The 6,451-nt window shown below is 41.8% G+C and overlaps 1 pseudogene; it reads left to right on the top strand.

Annotated features, from left to right (window-relative positions):
- The first annotated feature begins 1,776 nt into the window (after positions 1 to 1,776).
- LOC110309692 (uncharacterized) lies at positions 1,777 to 3,753 on the top strand (annotated as a pseudogene).
- The last annotated feature ends 2,698 nt before the right edge of the window (positions 3,754 to 6,451 follow it).

Below are 6,451 nucleotides of genomic sequence, written 5' to 3'. Positions count from 1 at the left end.
GATGCAATAAAAAATGTAGTTATTTAAGTGATATCATCTTGATCAGACAGAATGAAAAAAATAAAAAACAAAGTCCAAGTACTGTCATCCTTCTATGGTCCTTTATTATCTTCAGTATAAATGCTTAGTGTCTGTACTGCTTTCCCACAACTAGTCTATGCTATTCCTGGCTCCCAACTGTTATTCAATCACATATGTTCATCAACCCTACCATACATCTGCAGTTACACAAATGTCATGGGTATTCACAAATTTACCCTTAGTTACACATTGCATCATGAGTATGAAAGCAATTACAAACTTTCAAGGATCTCTTATCAGTCCAGTCCACCAGGAGATGATTTTGCTCACATAAAACCAGACAGGATACATGGCAAATTTTCTGTACTTCCATATCCTGATTTTGTTTTATTTTTTCTCATTTCCTTCTTAATTAATTAAAACAAGTTTCCATATGTAATATCAATAGAGTAACTTTGGAAACTATTTTCATTGAAATTATATATTTTTGTGCAATATATTCTGGTTAAGGTTCCCCTCCCACCGTCCACCATTCTCCCCATTTCTTCACCCACCCAAATTCACATTCATTGCCAAATGGGAAAAAGAAACAATGAAGACATTGCAAAGAAGAGGAAAGGAAGAATAAACACAACTCTACTTCATTTTGACAAAAGTGAGGCAACATGTTAACAATGGAACTGCTCCCCATTCTGGAGTACCCAGGATTCTGAACACATGCACATGACTTGGACTCCTCAGATCACCGGCTTGCTAAACATGGATGCAGACACTCTGTGTGAAAGAGGGAGCTGACCAGGAGATGAACAGTGAATGAGTTAGGAGCAAACACAACTGGGAACAGGAGAAAAAGAAAACACATAGTAGAGAAGAATAGATGGGATACTAGCAAGTGAGAGAGATGAGCAACTAGAGAATAGGTTGGCTGCCACATAACACAGGATGGGGACAGAGAAAGAGTGGAAGTCTTTCATTCCATTGCTGTGACAAGCACCATGCCTAAATACAATGTATGGAAGGAAAAGGTTTCATGAAGGTGGCAGGCCAGAGTTCATCACTGAAGACTGTCGGGCCAAGAACCCAAGCAAGAGTGGGAAGAATAGGTAATACAGGAGTAATTCACCCAGAAAGATTGCTGGGGGAGGGGGGCTTCTATCTTGTAACCTGGTGAATGTGGCTGAGCCAGCAGATTACAGAGAGCTGCAAACATCTGGGATGGATTCTTAATATGATCCTTTGGGTGGAAAATAATAATGGAAGGACATTCCTATGTCAGAACAATGACATTATGGGGCTGGTGCCTGTCATAGGTATGCATGTATTCTCATTCCACAGAGAATACATGCACACACACACACACACACACACACACACACACACACACACAAACACACACACACACAAGGTCACATAAAAGCAAGGCATCATGGCTTGGGTTTATGGCAGACTGGGCTAAAAGTTTAGGAGTAGGGTTACAGGTTTACTTTAACAGTAGTGACAGATTGCAAGGCTGATGTCCTGCCTATATCCAAACAACCCTGGGAGCAATGGAGCACGAAGCACCTGTGTAACTGTGTCTATTTGTATTCCTGGGAGGTTGGAGGGGATCTAGGGGCTTTATAAGAAAGTCCTGCTGAAGACAGGACAGTAGTGAGATAACCCTCTTGGCAATGACCTCATAATGAAGCCCTACACAGCCAAGCTCTGAGAGGCAGCCCCACAGACTCACTTGTCAGAGACACTAGAGAGGGCAAGATGTTCTCTTGGTGTCTTAGGACTACTAGAGGCTTGGGCCTCAAGAAAGACAACAGGGAAGGCCATGGTAGTGTCTGGAGGCACAGGGTTCACTCTTGCCTTCAACGCCTGTGGCCATTTTCCAGAAAGCAAAAAAACTGTGACCAAGGGTAACCAGGACCAGAACCACACAGACCAGGTAAGCACTCTGATTTTTCTCTGTGTTTGGCAGAATAATAATTTAGGAAATATTGGAATGAGAGGAACCAATGAGAATGCTGCAGACCTGTGTCTATTTGAGTCCTTGACCTTAATCTTTCCTAATGGTGAGAATACTTCTGCCCCACAGGATCTGAGGGAGCCATGTAGAGAGTCTCCCATCAGTGATGAAATGGTTGTTAAGTTGGTGAACAACCTGGTGCCTTCACTGCAGGAAGGAGACCCCTTCTTTGTCCCTACATTTCTCTCCACATACAGAAGCTTTGTCACCCCACTACAGGTACTGGGCCTGCTCTTCATGAGGTGAGTGCCCATCTCAAAACCTATAGTTCTTCGGTCCTATTGCTGATTCTGGGATATATTTTCTCTCTCTCTCTCTCTCTCTCTCTCTCTCTCTCTCTCTCTCTCTCTCTCTCTCTCTCTCTCTCTGTGTGTGTGTGTGTGTGTGTGTCTCTGCCTGTTTCTCTGTTTGTCTCTGTCTGACTCTGTCTGTCTATGTCTCTGTCTCTCAGTATCTTCCTCTCTATCTCTGTCTATCTGACTCCCTGTCATTCTGTCTGTCTCTCTCTGTCTCTCTCTCTCTGTCTGTCTCTGTCTCTATCTCTCTCTCTCTCTGTCTGTCTCTGTCTCTATCTCTCTCTGTCTCTCTGAGTGTCTCTGTCACTGACTCTGTCTCTGTGTCTCTGTTTCGCAGTCTCTGTCTGACTGTCTCTATGTCTGTCTCTGTGTTTCTGTCTCTCTCTGTCTCTCTGTCTCTGTCTCTCTAAATGGCTCTCTCTCTCTCTCTCTCTCTCTCTCTCTCTCTCTCTCTCTCTCTCTCTCTCTCTCTCTCTCTCCCACCCTCTGTTCCTGTTTATTGTGTACAGAATTGTCAGGGCCCTGCAGCAGGAAGTAAGAAACTTTGTCCAGGCTTGGGAGAAGTGAGTGGCATTTAGGAGCTGAGACCTTCTTTGATGTGCCTTTCACCTAGAGAATGCACCCTATCTTCACTCAATATTTCTGATACCTTGGTAATTCACTTCCCTGAAATGTAAAGGAGGTTCTAGAACTATCAGAGTACCCAGTAGAGATTTGTACAAAGTGGAGATCTGGGAAGGATATTCCAGGCAACCATGGGAGCAACCACAGAGACGTCTGGATAGAGATGCATTTGTCCAAACTTTGCACAGATATATTTAGAGCACCGAGTTTGTCCAGGTAAAATAATAATAATATATCTGACAGCAGACAGAACTGCCAAGATTTGGTGGGGTGGGGGCTGGGACTTTTCTGGTGATATTCTGTCTGGTCTTCTCTAGGTAATCATACTTCCACCCTCATTCTGTGGAGCATAAACAAGTAAGGAGCAGCCTCTGTACCTTCCTGCACACATGGATGGACAAGAACCCTGAGGACTTTTGTGAACCCTCAGACCTGTTACCTCTGACATACCTGAAGGCCTATTTGAGAGTGCACATGCCACACTCTGATCTTTTTATCCGTGTCGATAGGCTTCTGACCAAGTTGTGGGAAGAACAGGACAAGGATTCCAGTGCCAAGAATGAGGAAGACACAGGTCTGGGAAGACACACTTCCTCAGATCCAGAACTTAAATGTTGTAAATCTGTAGGGAAAGCAGCCACTCTGGAGCCAGATCCAACTTGTCCCCCTGAGCTGGAGAGCACAAAAGCCACCAGAAGGTTCTGGGACACATGCATAACTGCATTCACATGTGGCAGCAACTGTCCTGCCAGCACACCTGATAGCAGCTGTGTAACCTGTTTCTCAGCATGCTGGTAGATACAGGGTATCTTTCATGGATAGCAGCACCCTTGCTGCAGTGGGTCTACCTACATAGACAATGCCCCCCCACACACACACACATCTTATCCCTTATTTGAGTCTATCTTACATCTGTGCTACAGAAAACACCAGTTTTTCTGCCTCTCAGGATCTGCCCCTGATTTCAATCCAGCAGCCTTTCCAGCCCCACACCCAGCCTTTCCCCTCCTCTGAGAAATAGCCCTTTTACTCTTCCTGATCTTTTCAATGCTGCATGTATTTTAAGTCTTGGCTTTAATAAATATTTAGTGTTTGTATTCCATTGTCTATGAAAACAGTCTTATGAGAGAAAATATCTTCAAATTATGAATATATTTAATAAGACACTATTTTAAGATTATTCAAAAGGCTTTTTAGGACAAAAATTAAAATTATTAATGTAAAGATATAAGAGGTTAAAATTTGACGCTTAAATTATAATGTTTAAGAGCTTTAAGTGACCATTGATCTACAGAAGATATTCCCATGACCAATGAAGCACATGAAGCAGTGTTCAACATCACTATTTGTCAGTAAACTATAAAGTTAACCTGAAGGGTCAGGAGTCTAGCAATGGATAGCCCAGAGACCCACAATAGGACAAAGCAGGAATGGCAAAAGATGTCAATGAATTGATTTTAATGATATTCAGCTATAGCCCTAGATTAACATCTAGCCCAGTGATCATCAGAAGCCTCACCCAGAGACTGATGGAAACAAATGCAGAGTCCCAGTTCCCAAACATTAGATGAAGCTTGTAGAATCCTATGGAAAAGGTGATGGAAGAATTGTAGGAGCTAGATTGCAAGACATAGCACCAGGGATAACACTGTAGAAAAAAATCCACTGCCAAGGAATTGCTGATGTTTTCTTGAGAAACATAGACAAACACACACAGACTTAAACTCACACGCACACACACAAGAGATAGATAGAGAGAGAGAGAGAGAGAGAGAGAGAGAGAGAGAGAGAGAGAGAGAGAGAGAGAGAGAACAAGCATAGAGCAGCTCTACACAGAGCAGAGTAAGCATTCAGAAATATAAAAGTCAAGTTCTCCAAGTCTTTTGTTTTCAAGGGTCATTAGCACCACTTTTAGGGGTGGTCAGTTTGATAAAACACAAAATGGTCGATTGCCCTAAAACTTCTGCATGAACATGTTCTGAGTAGACCTTGAACATATTAGGACTCAACAATAGCAGAGGGGGCCAGGCCTCTGTTTTAATCAACCAAGATCAAGAACAAGAGTGTAAAGTAGAAACCAGCCATCTTGGAAGTCGACTATTTTTATTAACTCAATGTCTCCTTTCACAATCTGTCTTCCTAGCAGTGAATCTATTCAACTTCAAATCCCTTAGTGTCAATGGTGATTTGTACTATTTCTCTATCTCAGTTAATTTGTGAAGATTAACAGTATGGGGCCTCTAGTGAAGTCCTGCCTGTGCTGCTATAGCACAGCTATGGAAGTTTTATGTCTGCATTTTTTGGTGACATGTTCAGTCTCCTAGATGATTGGAACCTGAGAATTTCTTTCTCTTTGTTAGCCGTTCATGTCTTGATAATATTCAGATTAGCAAGCACACCTGCCTCTTCAAAGATGCATCCTCTGAACTTAGATGTCCCTGTTCCCATTACCAATAGATTGAACTCACCAGCTAGTTGTAAAGATCTAGTATACAGGTATGTATCTATTCAGTTTTCCAAAGTCCTCAATTTTAAATTTACCAGTGGTAGGAGGAAAGTTCAGTCTACACACACACACACACACACACACACACACACACACAAGCATGTACCCATCACATGTGTACATATGCAACTCACCAGCTAGTTGTAAAGATCTAGTATACAAGTATGTATCTATTCAGTTTTCCAAAGTCCTCAATTTTAAATTTACCAGTGGTAGGAGGAAAGTTCAGTCTACACACACACACACACACACACACACAAGCATGTACCCATCACATGTGTACATATGCAAGCACTCATTTCCGGCCTTACACACACATGTTCGGTCTCTCTTTAGAAATGAAAGCATATTAAAACGAATAAAATTACCACTAGGACACATACACTATTATTTTCATAGCAGCATTATTAGTAATAGCCAGAACTTAGAAACAACCCATATGTCCCTCAATCAAAGAATGGATAGTGAAAATGTGGTTCATTACACAATTGTATACAATTCTGCTATTAAAAATGAGGATATCATGAATTTTCCAGGCAAATGGATGGAACTAGGAAATATACTGTGTGACGTAACTTAGAACCAAAAGGACATTAATGGTATGTATGCACTGATAAGTGGATATTAGCCAAAATATGAATATGTATGATACAACTCACAGAACTCTGGAAGTTTAACAAGAATGAAGGCCCAACTTCAATCTCAGTTAGAAGGGGGAACAAAATAATCAAGGAGGCAGAAGAAATTAGGAACCTCTGTGGGAGATGGGAGGGGGAGGAAAAGGGGAGAATGGTGTGGTGGGTAGATGGGAGGGATGAGTGGCTGAGGTAGCACCCTCTCAGAGGCAAAGGGGTGGAGATATGTGGTGAAGAATTCTGGGAAGGGGCATTGGAAGCAGGGCAACATTTGGAATATAAATAAATAAAATAATTTAATTAAAAAAGAAAAAGGTAAAATATGGAAATAAAATGAAATAAAAAATAAAAACAA

This window comes from Mus caroli, unplaced genomic scaffold (genome assembly GCF_978045245.1).
Source record: "Mus caroli unplaced genomic scaffold, Mus_caroli_1 scaffold_12, whole genome shotgun sequence".
NCBI classification, from domain to species: Eukaryota; Metazoa; Chordata; class Mammalia; order Rodentia; family Muridae; genus Mus; species Mus caroli.
Note: the sequence above shows the minus strand (reverse complement) of the source record. Positions and strands in the feature narration are given on the sequence as shown.